Source organism: Silene latifolia, chromosome 6 (assembly GCF_048544455.1).
Source record: "Silene latifolia isolate original U9 population chromosome 6, ASM4854445v1, whole genome shotgun sequence".
Classification (NCBI taxonomy): Eukaryota; Viridiplantae; Streptophyta; class Magnoliopsida; order Caryophyllales; family Caryophyllaceae; genus Silene; species Silene latifolia.
The window spans coordinates 138,140,273-138,154,272 of record NC_133531.1 but is presented as its reverse complement, the minus strand read 5'-3'; the positions used below and the strand labels follow the sequence as shown (position 1 = coordinate 138,154,272).

Genomic DNA, 14,000 nt, shown 5'->3' with positions numbered 1-14,000 from the left:
AGAAAAACTTATTGAATGCACTGCAATCAATTATCATCTACAGAAATTTTGGAATTTCTACTGCAAGCAATCAATTTATGTCAGATCTTTCAGTAGAAATGAGGATATCAAACTGAACCAGGAGGGATCTTCAATTTTTAGTCAGATTTTTTAGTCGAAATTTGTAGTTTTAACAAACCAAAGGTGAATCATGGAAAGCGAGCATTCCTCCATGGGTCATGGGGTATTTATAAAGCCACATCGACTGATTACGGTGCTCAACCGTGGAACGATCACCTTTTTGTTTTCCGAGTTTTTGGTGTTCGCTCATTTATATATTCTTGCAAATAATTAGCTTGTGTGTCCTAGACTTTTCTAGGAGATCCATGTACTTTATACTTCGTATCAATAATCTTTTATTATATCGGAGGAACTCTGGTTTTGGGTTTGCTGCTATTACTGTGCTCAGGCCTGACTAAGCTGCTACGTCTTTTCCAGTACTGCTATTATTTAATGTTGCTAAAGATTTAGGACCGTCTCAACTTAAGACGACTCTTACAGCCGATCAAATTAGAGATGGCAATAAAAAGAGATTGTGAGAGGTCTTAAGGAAAGTAATATGAATAAAACAAAAGCAGAATACATAGGAAAAAGCAACAGATTTGTCTTATGTGCATAAGTGGAATGATACTTTACTCGTTTTATTGTTAAGACAACTCTGTTTTTAAGGAAGATTAATTATGTCAAAGAACAACTCGTTATATTGAGGTCTTGTCTATCGTTACCTTCTTTGCAAACCTCACGCTTTGAAGCCATGTTCTTGAGCTCGTTGTATCGACTTTGAAAATCATCACTCCACAAACATAATTTGCCTTATTGCTTCCAGCTTCTCATCTCTAAGGATTGTTATCCTCTTCTTGAGTTCATTGAACCGACTTTGCAGTTTTTTCTTTTCTCCTTTATGGGTTTCGATCTCCACTTCTAACTTGCTTAGATTCTGCTTCATCGATAACCCATCTTCTCTCATTTTATAGTTGCTCTCTTACATTCCTCTTTTTATAGTTTTTTTTTTTTTTTTTTTTGTCAGAGTGAAAAGATTACCAACTATGTTACAGACTTAGCTATAGCATGGGCAATCCTATTTAAGTTTCTAAGACAATGACTAAGAGAAAAAAAAGTGACAGGACAATACAAGGGGAGAAATACAACGAATGGTCGCTTTTGCTTCTTTACCAGGATCAGCAAACCCATTCACCTGTAGGACCAAATTCAAACAGTCAGAAGCTACGTCCAAATGTCGAAAACCCATTGAAGTGGCATCCATAATAGCAGCTTTAAGGACCATTGCTTCAGCTTGAAGAGGGGACTTCGCCCAAAAGGAAGAGCAACCGAAGTGAAGGATAGAACCCGAGTGATCTTGAAAATACCAACCCCCTGTAGCTTTATAGTTGGATGTCCAAGTAGCCTCATCACTCTTTGTCCTAGTTTCGTTTTCCAAACCGTCTACATTTCTCTGGTTGACGAGTTTAAGAGATATGGCTCCTTCTTATTAGCTCATTTCGTAGAAAGCATAATCGAGTAGATCTGTAGATGTAGTACCAGTGAAGAACTATCTAGGTGTTGAGGTACTGTTTCACGTTAATTTTCTTGTTCAGACTTTGAAGACATCCTATCTTCACTGTAAATTATCGTATGATAACTTTCTCATAACCTCGCCTTAATTTTTACAGGCTTCTAGGGAACGTGACCAAAAACAAAATCGTGCGAATTTGGCTAAAGATTGGTAATTAAGCGTAAAATTATCATCTAAAATTAAATATATAAGATAAAATATATGCTGATAATCTGACCCGATACTAACCCACTAATGACGCGACCCGACTTACCACCCGTTGATGACTCGACCATAAGATGACCCAACATGAACTGAACCGACCCGAATCCGTCACTGACCCGACATAACCCGAACCCGCTTTGACCCGACCCGTAACCGACCCGAGTGACCCGATTGCCACCTCTACCATAGATATCCTAGGAAATTGTGAAGAAGTGAAATGGAAATTAAATCATCCTATAATTAAGGAGAACCATGTTTGAAAAAGTTCGTTTTTTTTTTTTGTGAAATTAAGCGATCAATCAAAAGGCTTTAAAAAACCTAGCTTTATACTAGGTAGATTATCGTATGATAATCTTTCTCATAACCTCGCCTTAATTTTTAAGGGCTTCTAGGGAAGGTGAACAAAAACAAAATCGTGCGAGTTTGGCTCATGAAAAAAAGATTGATAATATTTTGGACAATTTTATTAGACAAAAGCTTAAACTCGCCAAAACCAGAGAAATTAATGTAAAACAGTAAGACATTAATAAAAATAAGAAAATTAACGTGAAATAGTAAGACATTAAAAATAATACATTAAAAAACATGTCAGAAATTAACGTGAAACAGTAAGACATTAAAAAAATAAGACATTAAAAAACATGTCTCATATATTAAAAAGTGGCCTATGCAGGTCTCGAACCTGCGACCTTCGCGTTATTAGCACGACGCTCTAACCAACTGAGCTAATAGGCCAGATGTCTCTCTTGATAAATAGTTCAAATAATGGATGATGATTATTCATTAATTAAGCGTAAAATTATCATCTAAAATTAAATATATAAGATAAAATATATGTTGATAATCTGACCCGACACTAACCACTAATGACGCTACCCAACTTACCACCCGTTGATGACTCGACCATAAGATGACCCGACATGAACTGAACCGACCCGAACCCATCACTGACCCGACATAACCCGAACCCGCTTTGACCCAACCCGTAACCGACCAGAGTGACCTGATTGCCACATCTACCATAGATATCCTAGGAAATTGTGAAGAAGTGAAATGGAAATTAAATCATCCTATAATTAAGGAGAACCATGTTTGAAAAAGTGAGTTTTTTTTGTGAAAGTAAGGGATCAATCAAAAGGCTTTAAAAAACATAGCTTTATACTAGGTAGATTATCGTATGATAATCTTTCTCATAACCTCGCCTTAATTTTTAAGGGCTTCTAGGGAACGTGAACAAAAACAAAATGGTGCGAGTTTGGCTCATGAAAAAAAGATTGATAATATTTTGGACAATTTTATTAGACAAAAGCTTAAACTCGACAACCAGAGAAATTAATGTAAAACAGTAAGACATTAATAAAAATAAGAAAATTAACGTGAAATAGTAAGACATTAAAAATAATACATTAAAAAACATGTCAGAAATTAACGTGAAACAGTAAGACATTAAAAAAATAAGACATTAAAAAAACATGTCAAGTATATTAAGTGGCCTATGCAGGTCTTGAACCTGCGACCTTCGCGTTATTAGCACGACGCTCTAACCAACTGAGCTCGATGTCTCTCTTGACAAATAGTTCAAATAATGGGTGATGATTATTCATTAATTAAGCGTAAAATTATCATCTAAAATTAAATATATAAGATAATATATATGCTGATAATCTGACCCGACACTAACCCACTAATGACGCGACCCGACTTACCACCCGTTGATGACTCGACAATAAGATGACCCGACATGAACTGAACCGACCCGAACCCGTCACTGACCCGACATAACCCGAACCCGCTTTGACCCGATCCGTAACCGACCCGAATGACCCGATTGCCACCTCTACCATAGATATCCTAGGAAATTGTGAAGAAGTGAAATGGAAATTAAATCATCCTATAATTAAGGAGAACCATGTTTGAAAAAGTTCGTTTTTTTTTTTGTGAAATTAAGCGATCAATCAAAAGGCTTTAAAAAACCTAGCTTTATACTAGGTAGATTATCGTATGATAATCTTTCTCATAACCCCGCCTTAATTTTTAAGGGCTTCTAGGGAACGTGAACAAAAACAAAATCGTGCGAGTTTGGCTCATGAAAAAAAGATTGATAATATTTTGGACAATTTTATTAGACAAAAGCTTAAACTCGCCAAAACCAGAGAAATTAATGTAAAACAGTAAGACATTAATAAAAATAAGAAAATTAACGTGAAATAGTAAGACATTAAAAATAATACATTAAAAAACATGTCAGAAATTAACGTGAAACAGTAAGACATTAAAAAAATAAGACATTAAAAAACATGTCTCATATATTAAAAAGTGGCCTATGCAGGTCTCGAACCTGCGAACTTCGCGTTATTAGCACGACGCTCTAACCAACTGAGCTAATAGGCCAGATGTCTCTCTTGATAAATAGTTCAAATAATGGATGATGATTATTCATTAATTAAGCGTAAAATTATCATCTAAAATTAAATATATAAGATAAAATATATGTTGATAATCTGACCCGACACTAACCACTAATGACGCGACCCAACTTACCACCCGTTGATGACTCGACCATAAGATGACCCGACATGAACTGAACCGACCCGAACCCGTCACTGACCCGACATAACCCGAACCCGCTTTGACCCGACCCGTAACCGACCCGAGTGACCCGATTGCCACCTCTACCATAGATATCCTAGGAAATTGTGAAGAACTGAAATGGAAATTAAATCATCCTATAATTAAGGAGAACCGTGTTTGAAAAAGTGAGTTTTTTTTTTTTGTGAAATTAAGGGATCAATCAAAAGGCTTTAAAAAACCTAGCTTTATACTAGGTAGATTATCGTATGATAATCTTTCTCATAACCTTGCCTTAATTTTTAAGGGCTTCTAGGGAACGTGAACAAAAACAAAATCGTGCGAGTTTGGCTCATGAAAAAAAGATTGATAATATTTTGGACAATTTTATTAGACAAAATCTTAAACTCGCCAACCAGAGAATATTAATGTAAAACAGTAAGACATTAATAAAAATACAGAAATGAACGTGAAATAAGAAGACATTAAAAATTATACATTAAAAAACATGTCAGAAATTAACGTGAAACAGTAAGACATTAAAAAAATAAGACAGTAAAAAAACATGTCTCATATATTGAGAAGTGGCCTATGCAGGTCTCGAACCTGCGACCTTCGTGTTATTAGCACGACGCTCTAACCAACTGAGCTAATAGGCCAGATGTCTCTCTTGACAAATAGTTCAAATAATGGGTGATGATTATTCATTAATTAAGCGTAAAATTATCATCTAATATTAAATATATAAGATAAAATATATGCTGATAATCTGACCCGACACTAACTCACTAATGACGCGACCCGACTTACCACCCGTTGATGACTCGACCATAAGATGACCCGACAAGAACTGAACCGACCCGAACCCGTCACTGACCCGACATAACCCGAACCCGCTTTGACCTGACCCGTAACCGACCCGAGTGACCCAATTGCCACCTCTACCATAGATATCCTAGGAAATTGTGAAGAAGTGAAATGGAAATTAAATCATCCTATAATTAAGGAGAACCACGTTTGAAAAAGTGAGTTTTTTTTTGTGTGAAATTAAGGGTTCAATCAAAAGGCTTTAAAAAACCTAGCTTTATACTAGGTAGATTATCGTATGATAATCTTTCTCATAACCTCGCCTTAATTTTTAAGGGCTTCTAGGGAACGTGAACAAAAACAAAATCGTGCGAGTTTGGCTCATGAAAAAAAGATTGATAATATTTTGGGCAATTTTATTAGACAAAAGCTTAAACTCGCCAAAACCAGAGAAATTAATGTAAAACAGTAAGACATTAATAAAAATAAGAAAATTAACGTGAAATTGTAAGACATTAAAAATAATACATTAAAAAACATGTCAGAAATTAACGTGAAACAGTAAGACATTAAAAAAATAAGACATTAAAAAAACATGTCTCATATATTAAAAAGTGGCCTATGCAGGTCTCGAACCTGCGACCTTCGCGTTATTAGCACGACGCTCTAACCAACTGAGCTAATAGGTCAAATGTCTCTCTGGACAAATAGTTCAAATAATGGGTGATGATTATTCATTAATTAAGCGTAAAATTATCATCTAAAATTAAATATATAAGATGAAATATATGCTGATAATCTGACTCGACACTAACCCACTAATGACGCGACCCGACTTACCACCCGTTGATGACTCAACCATAAGATGACCCGACATGAACTTAACCGACCCGAACCCGTCACTGACCGACATAACCCGAACCCGCTTTGACCCGACCCGTAACCGACCCGAGTGACCCGATTGCCACCTCTAATTAAGCGTAGAATTATCATCTAAAATTAAATATATAAGATAAAATATATGCTGATAATCTGACCCGACACTAACACACTAATGACGCGACCCCACTTACCACCCGTTGATGACTCGACCATAAGATGACCCGACATGAACTGAACCGACCCGAACCCGTCACTGACCCGACATAACCCGAACCCGCTTTGACCCGACCCGTAACCGACCCGAGTGACCCGATTGCCACCTCTACCATAGATATCCTAGGAAATTGTGAAGAAGTGAAATGGAAATTAAATCATCCTATGATTAATGTAACACCCCCATACTCCAAGTGCCTTACCAGGACCACTCAGGTATAACGACGTTACCATCTCGGTTACCCGAGGCAATGATAATCAAATAAACAATAATGAAACGATATTTAAATTGTAATACTTTAGCGAAAGGTTACAATCCAAAAACCAAACCAAATACTAATACATGTTCTCAAAACTACTCTCATCAACTAATCAAATGTATATGAAAACTACTAAACTACAAATGGAAGACTTCTATCATCCGATCGTGGCAATCCCAGCTATCCCAAGACTCATGTCATACCGCTCAATATCCGCTCACCATCCCGAATGGATCACCGCAGTTTTAAAACATTAATCGGGGTCGGTCGATTATTTACACAAGAGGTATAATCAACAACACAAGAACCAATACAACTCAAACAATCATACACGATCAAGCACTCCACTCCATCTCCGTCACCGATCGTCCACCGGACCCGCCACCAGTGGGGGACCGCAGCCGTTTCCACCTAAGCCCCGCTCATCATATCGAGCGATAACCCTGTCCCATTAATGTGCACATCCCCTTCCGTGGCGGGTTCCACGAAGGGCGAAACTAGGGCGTGAAGCCACTCCCGCAAGTGACTCCACTCAGCCGAGAACGCATCTCGAGAACCACAGACAAACATTCACAATCACAACATCGTCTGAATCAACCAATTATACTAATTACAGCACAACACCACACCACATGTAAATAATCTTGAGTAGGAAACCCTACCTGGAAAGCACAATTGTCAGACGATCTCACAGCTGAAGTCAAAAAGCTTCCTCTACGAATCCTCCTCCTAATTATACAAGCACATAATTACTACTATGCACATAACACAACAAAATCCCCAATTCCCAATATTAGGGTTTAACTAACTTTGACGAAATACAATAAAAAAACGGTATAAAGGTCTTACCCTCGACGCAAGGATTACAACGGTGTAAAGACAAGTGAAATCCGACGTTCCAAGCTCCGGGATTTGTTAACAATGCGATTAAGGTGATGAACGTAGTTTGCTTTCTCTTCTCACAGTGATTTAGGTTTTAGAAAAGTGATTAGAATGAATGACGAAAAGATTATATACCTTAATCGCATAATTAACGAAACCCGAGAAAACAACCCCCATAAACCGGCTACTCGATCTAGTAGCCCAGGTACTCGATCGAGTACCCCCCTACTCGATCGAGTATCGTAGTTACTCGATCGAGTATCCAACAGGTCAGAAACTATTTTATTTCGCAACACTCCCTTACTCGACAGAGTAAGTAAGGCCTACTCGATAGAGTACCCCAAGACTCATAAATACGGAGTATTACAATTAAGGAGAACCGTGTTTGAAAAAGTGAGTTTTTTTTTTTTTGTGAAATTAAGGGATCAATCAAAAGGCTTTAAAAAACCTAGCTTTATACTAGGTAGATTATCGTATGATAATCTTTCTCATAACCTTGCCTTAATTTTTAAGGGCTTCTAGGGAACGTGAACAAAAACAAAATCGTGCGAGTTTGGCTCATGAAAAAGAGATTGATAATATTTTGGACAATTTTATTAGACAAAAGCTTAAACTCGCCAACCAGAGAATATTAATGTAAAACAGTAAGACATTAATAAAAATACGAAAATGAACGTGAAATAGTAAGACATTAAAAATAATACATAAAAAAACATGTCAGAAATTAACGTGAAACAGTAAGACATTAAAAAAATAAGACATTAAAAAAACATGTCTCATATATTAAAAAGTGGCCTATGCAGGTCTCGAACCTGCGACCTTCGCGTTATTAGCACGACGCTCTAACCAACTGAGCTAATAGGCCAGATGTCTCTCTTGACAAATAGTTCAAATAATGGGTGATAATTATTCATTAATTAAGCGTAAAATTATCATCTAAAATTAAATATATAAGATAAAATATATGTTGATAATCTGACCCGACACTAACCCACTAATGACGCGACCCGACTTACCACCCGTTGATGACTCGACCATAAGATGACCCGACATGAACTGAACCGACCCGAACCCGTCACTGACCCGACATAACCCGAACCCGCTTTGACCCGACCCGTAACCGACCAGAGTGACCTGATTGCCACCTCTACAATAGAAATCCTAGGAAATTGTGAAGAAGTGAAATGGAAATTAAATCATCCTATAATTAAGGAGAACCATGTTTGAAAAAGTGAGTTTTTTTTGTGAAAGTAAGGGATCAATCAAAAGGCTTTAAGAAACCTAGCTTTATACTAGGTAGATTATCGTATGATAATCTTTCTCATAACCTCGCCTTAATTTTTAAGGGCTTCTAGGGAACGTGAACAAAAACAAAATCGTGCGAGTTTGGCTCATGAAAAAAATATTGATAATATTTTGGACAATTTTATTAGACAAAAGCTTAAACTCGCCAACCACAGAAATTAATGTAAAACAGTAAGACATTAATAAAAATAAGAAAATTAACGTGAAATAGTAAGACATTAAAAATAATACATTAAAAAACATGTCAGAAATTAACGTGAAACAGTAAGACATTAAAAAAATAAGACATTAAAAAAACATGTCTCATATATTAAAAAGTGGCCTATGCAGGTCTCGAACCTGCGACCTTCGCGTTATTAGCACGACGCTCTAACCAACTGAGCTAATAGGCCAGATGTCTCTCTTGACAAATAGTTCAAATAATGGGTGATGATTATTCATTAATTAAGCGTAAAATTATCATCTAAAATTAAATATATAAGATAAAATATATGCTGATAATCTAACCCGACACTAACCCACTAATGACGCGACCCGACTTACCACTCGTTGATGACTCGACCATAAGATGACCCGACATGAACTGAACCGACCCGAACCCGTCACTGACCCGACATAACCCGAATCCGCTTTGACCCGACCCGTAACCGACCCGAGTGACCCAATTGCCACCTCTACCATAGATATCCTAGGAAATTGTGAAGAAGTGAAATGGAAATTAAATCATCCTATAATTAAGGAGAACCATGTTTGAAAAAGTGAGTTTCTTTTTTGTGAAATTAAGGGATCAATCAAAAGGCTTTAAAAAACCTAGCTTTATACTAGGTAGATTATCGTATGATAATCTTTCTCATAACCTCGCCTTAATTTTTAAGAGCTTCTAGGGAATGTGAACAAAAACAAAATCGTGCAAGTTTGGCTCAAGAAAAAAAGATTGATAATATTTTGGACAATTTTATTAGACAAAAGCTTAAACTCGTCAACCATAGAAATTAATGTAAAACAGTAAGACATTAATAAAAATAAGAAAATTAACGTGAAATAGTAAGACATTAAAAATAATACATTAAAAAACATGTCAGAAATTAACGTGAAACAGTATATTAAAAAGTGGCCTATGCAGGTCTCGAACCTGCGACCTTCGCGTTATTAGCACAACACTCTAACCAACTGAGCTAATAGGCCAGATGTCTCTCTTGATAAATAGTTCAAATAATGGGTGATGATTATTCATTAATTAAGCGTAAAATTATCATCTAAAATTAAATATATAAGATAAAATATATGCTGATAATCTAACCCGACACTAACCCACTAATGACGCGACCCGACTTATCACCCGTTGATGACTCGACCATAAGATGACCCGACATGAACTGAACCGACCCGACATAACCCGAACCCGCTTTGACCCGACCCGTAACCGACCCGAGTGACCCGATTGCCACCTCTACCATAGATATCCTAGGAAATTGTGAAGAAGTGAAATGGAAATTAAATCATCCTATAATTAAGGAGAATCATGTTTGAAAAAGTGAGTTTTTTTTGTGAAAGTAAGGGATCAATCAAAAGGCTTTAAAAAACCTAGCTTTATACTAGGTAGATTATCGTATGATAATCTTTCTCATAACCTCGCCTTAATTTTTAAGGGCTTCTAGGGAACGTGAACAAAAACAAAATCGTGCGAGTTTGGCTCATGAAAAAAAGATTGATAATATTTTGGACAATTTTATTAGACAAAAGCTTAAACTCGCCAAAACCAGAGAAATTAATGTAAAACAGTAAGACATTAATAAAAATAAGAAAATTAACGTGAAATAGTAAGACATTAAAAATAATACATTAAAAAACATGTCAGAAATTAACGTGAAACAGTAAGACATTAAAAAAATAAGACATTAAAAAACATGTCTCATATATTAAAAAGTGGCCTATGCAGGTCTCGAACCTGCGACCTTCGCGTTATTAGCACGACGCTCTAACCAACTGAGCTAATAGGCCAGATGTCTCTCTTGATAAATAGTTCAAATAATGGGTGATGATTATTCATTAATTAAGCGTAAAATTATCATCTAAAATTAAATATATAAGATAAAATATATGCTGATAATCTAACCCGACACTAACCCACTAATGACGCGACCCGACTTATCACCCGTTGATGACTCGACCATAAGATGACCCGACATGAACTGAACCGACCTGAACCCGTCACTGACCCGACATAACCCGAACCCGCTTTGACCCGACCCGTAACCGACCCGAGTGACCCGATTGCCACCTCTACCATAGATATCCTAGGAAATTGTGAAGAAGTGAAATCGAAATTAAATCATCCTATAATTAAGGAGAACCATGTTTGAAAAAGTGAGTTTTTTTTTTGTGAAATTAAGGGATCAATCAAAAGGCTTTAAAAACCTAGCTTTATACTAGGTAGATTTTCGTATGATAATCTTTCTCATAACCTCGCCTTAATTTTTAAGGGCTTCTAGGGAATGTGAACAAAAACAAAATCCTGCGAGTTTGGCTCATGAAAAAAAGATTGATAATATTTTGGACAATTTTATTAGACAAAAGCTTAAACTCGTCAACCAGAGAAATTAATGTAAAACAGTAAGACATTAATAAAAATAAGAAAATTAACGTGAAATAGTAAGACATTAAAAAACATTTTTTTGGCAAAAATGTGCAATGGGGAGTTATGGATGTGCATTTTTTTGGCAAAAATTGGTGAGATGAATAGTTCAACATTTCTTGTCTTTTTGTGGTGTAATTCGGCCTAGCTTGTTGGTGTTGCATATTATTTTACAATGGCCTTGCATATTGTTTGACAATCCACAAACATTTAGCTTTATTTTTTGGGCCTGACATGTCGCTTACCGGGGTGCTTTCGGCGTGACTTTCCGTATGCTGTATTGTTATAGTTCGCTATAATGACACATTTTCTTCTTGTCGTTCCTTTTCCCTGCGCATTGTTGCATAAAACTGAAGTAATATTGCATTGTTGCCATTTATTTGATGACTTAATTAAATTAATTAAAATTGAATTAAGAATCTTTTATTGTATAACCTTATGCAGAAACCTGTTCCGAGCAATCTCGTACCAGGGTGCCTTATTGCCGCGCCTTATTCGGCAAACCTTTCCGTTTGTTGTATTGGTTTAGTATAATGACCCATTCTCCTCCAGCCATTTTTATTCCCTGCGCATTGTATAGCCTCATGCGTAAACCTTATCGGAGCTATCTCATATCAGGCTGCTTAATTTGCCGCACATTATATAGCGTGGCTTGTCGTATGCCGTATTATTATGGTTTAGTATAATGACGCTTTTTCCTCCACCATTTTTTTCCCCTCATTTCAACACTCATAGAATGTTTCTGAATGATTTCTACTGAAAATTGTGTTGGTAATTGCATCTACTGTGTGCACGATTGCTACCTCATAATATATAAAAAAACAAAAACAGGTAGTTTAGTGGACATTTTGCTAATGTACATCGTATTCCATAGCCAAGTAAGGGAATAAGGCATTATTTTTTGGAGGACTGCGGGTAGGCTCGTTTGTGTTTCCAAATGGGGTTTGCTTTTAGAGAGACTGTAGCCTGTAGGTGCCCAAAGTAGATCAAGTAGCCATAAAGCAGTAACATCCTAATTCCTAAATGACCTTTTGTTTTAAACCATTGAATTATTTGCCAAATTTTATGGGTAAATAAAAACTTTTAAGGCATAATTTACATCCAGTAGCGAAGAAAAAACTTCTAACCATTCTTCATATTTTCTACAACCTTTACCGACAAGCTTCACTTCACCACATGCACCAGCAACACCGACGACACCTCCTTTTCCAACCCAACTTTGCTAATCTTTCTGTGTGGGCACGACCCCAGCTTTGAAAACTTTAAAAACTATAAGAAAACTCCACTTAAAAAATGGAATTTATTAAATATGTCGAATTTCGTTTTCATTTGTGTATCAATTAATAGAGGCAATCGTAATCAGGATGTCATTTTTTACGACTAAGCATAGAGAGATTAGACATAAGAGGAGGTAGGGAGATGAGGACTAGAAAAGGAGACATGGAGAATGAGAAGAGGGAGGAGGATGGGGATTAAAAGACGGCGGTAATGTTAAAGAGAAAAAAAAAAGAATGGAAAAAGAAGAGAACAGTGGGAAGAGAAGAATGAAGTGTTTAGGGGAATAGGACAAATAGTAGGAGGAGAAGAGGAAGAAGGAGAATACAAATGGGGGGAAGGGGAGAGGGATGGAGGTCGACAAAGAGAACACGAGGAAAGAATAGAATGCAGAGACAGGAAAATGAAGAATGCGAAGGATAAGAGAAAAGAAAAAGAGGAAGGGAGAGGGAGCTAGAGAGGAGAAAGAGGAATATATAAAGGAGTAGTACGGAAAAAAATTGGAGGATTAATAGTATGAGAGCGAGTGGAGGAGTGGAAATGGAAGGTATACAAGAAGATCAAGGAGAGAGGGATGGCGGTCGCGAAAGAGAGTAAGGTGTAACAAGTGCTGAGGAGAGAAGAGCGATTAGTATGAGAAGGAGGGAGAAGAGTAGGAGTGATGTTACGTTATTTCACAAGCTACAACATAGTACTAATGTCTTATGTAATTCATATAATTGTGTTATTTGACAATTAATCATCTGAGTAAAAGCCGTAGTTATATTCGAATATTCATGCTCTTAACAAAGTTAAATACGAATTATTTATGAATGGCTATAATTTTTTTTTTTAATATAAACATAAAACGTCAACGATCAAAATATCTTGAAGGACCGCGCGCGAAGCGTGTGCTGCAACCAACTAGTATATAAAAAGTGGCCTACGCAAGTCTCGAACCTGCGACCTTCGCGTTATTAGCACGACGCTCTAACCAACTGAGCTAATATGCCAGATGTCTCTCTTGACAAATAGTTCAAATAATGGGTGATGATTATCCATTAATTAAACGTAAAATCATCATCTAAAACTAAATATATAAGATAAAATATATGCTGATAACCTGACCCGATACTGACCTATTAATGACGCGACCCGACTTACCACCCGTTGATGACTCGACCAGAAGATGACCTGACATGAACTGAACCGACCCGAACCCGTCACTGACCCAACATAACCCGAACCCGCTTTGACCCGACCCGTAACCGACCCGAGTGACCCGATTGCCACCTCTACCGTAGATATCCTAGGAAATTGTGAAGAAGTGAAATGGAAATTAAATCATTCTATAATTAAGGAGAACCATGTTTGAAAA

General features: G+C 36.7%; 1 protein-coding gene and 9 non-coding genes across 10 annotated transcripts in view; 1 reads left to right on the top strand and 9 right to left on the bottom strand.

The window, feature by feature from the left end:
• The window catches only part of LOC141587387 (mitochondrial adenine nucleotide transporter ADNT1-like), a 44,145-nt gene extending 43,717 nt beyond the window's left edge, over positions 1 to 428 (top strand). Inside the window, exon 9 of the transcript XR_012519758.1 lies at positions 184 to 428. The gene's annotated coding sequence lies outside the window, so the exon portion shown is untranslated. The remainder of the gene's footprint in view (positions 1 to 183) is intronic.
• A 2,049-nt stretch (positions 429 to 2,477) lies between these two features.
• Positions 2,478 to 2,551, bottom strand: TRNAI-AAU (transfer RNA isoleucine (anticodon AAU)). Its single transcript has one exon. It is a non-coding gene; the product is annotated as a tRNA-Ile (tRNA).
• A 1,582-nt stretch (positions 2,552 to 4,133) lies between these two features.
• TRNAI-AAU (transfer RNA isoleucine (anticodon AAU)) lies at positions 4,134 to 4,207 on the bottom strand. Its single transcript has one exon. It is a non-coding gene; the product is annotated as a tRNA-Ile (tRNA).
• Positions 4,208 to 4,969: 762 nt separating this feature from the next.
• On the bottom strand, positions 4,970 to 5,043 carry TRNAI-AAU (transfer RNA isoleucine (anticodon AAU)). The gene has a single exon. It is a non-coding gene; the product is annotated as a tRNA-Ile (tRNA).
• A 763-nt stretch (positions 5,044 to 5,806) lies between these two features.
• Positions 5,807 to 5,880, bottom strand: TRNAI-AAU (transfer RNA isoleucine (anticodon AAU)). Its single transcript has one exon. It is a non-coding gene; the product is annotated as a tRNA-Ile (tRNA).
• Positions 5,881 to 8,219: 2,339 nt separating this feature from the next.
• Positions 8,220 to 8,293, bottom strand: TRNAI-AAU (transfer RNA isoleucine (anticodon AAU)). The gene has a single exon. It is a non-coding gene; the product is annotated as a tRNA-Ile (tRNA).
• A 758-nt stretch (positions 8,294 to 9,051) lies between these two features.
• On the bottom strand, positions 9,052 to 9,125 carry TRNAI-AAU (transfer RNA isoleucine (anticodon AAU)). The gene has a single exon. It is a non-coding gene; the product is annotated as a tRNA-Ile (tRNA).
• Positions 9,126 to 9,844: 719 nt separating this feature from the next.
• Positions 9,845 to 9,918, bottom strand: TRNAI-AAU (transfer RNA isoleucine (anticodon AAU)). Its single transcript has one exon. It is a non-coding gene; the product is annotated as a tRNA-Ile (tRNA).
• A 742-nt stretch (positions 9,919 to 10,660) lies between these two features.
• Positions 10,661 to 10,734, bottom strand: TRNAI-AAU (transfer RNA isoleucine (anticodon AAU)). The gene has a single exon. It is a non-coding gene; the product is annotated as a tRNA-Ile (tRNA).
• Positions 10,735 to 13,561: 2,827 nt separating this feature from the next.
• TRNAI-AAU (transfer RNA isoleucine (anticodon AAU)) lies at positions 13,562 to 13,635 on the bottom strand. Its single transcript has one exon. It is a non-coding gene; the product is annotated as a tRNA-Ile (tRNA).
• Between the last annotated feature and the right edge of the window lie 365 nt (positions 13,636 to 14,000).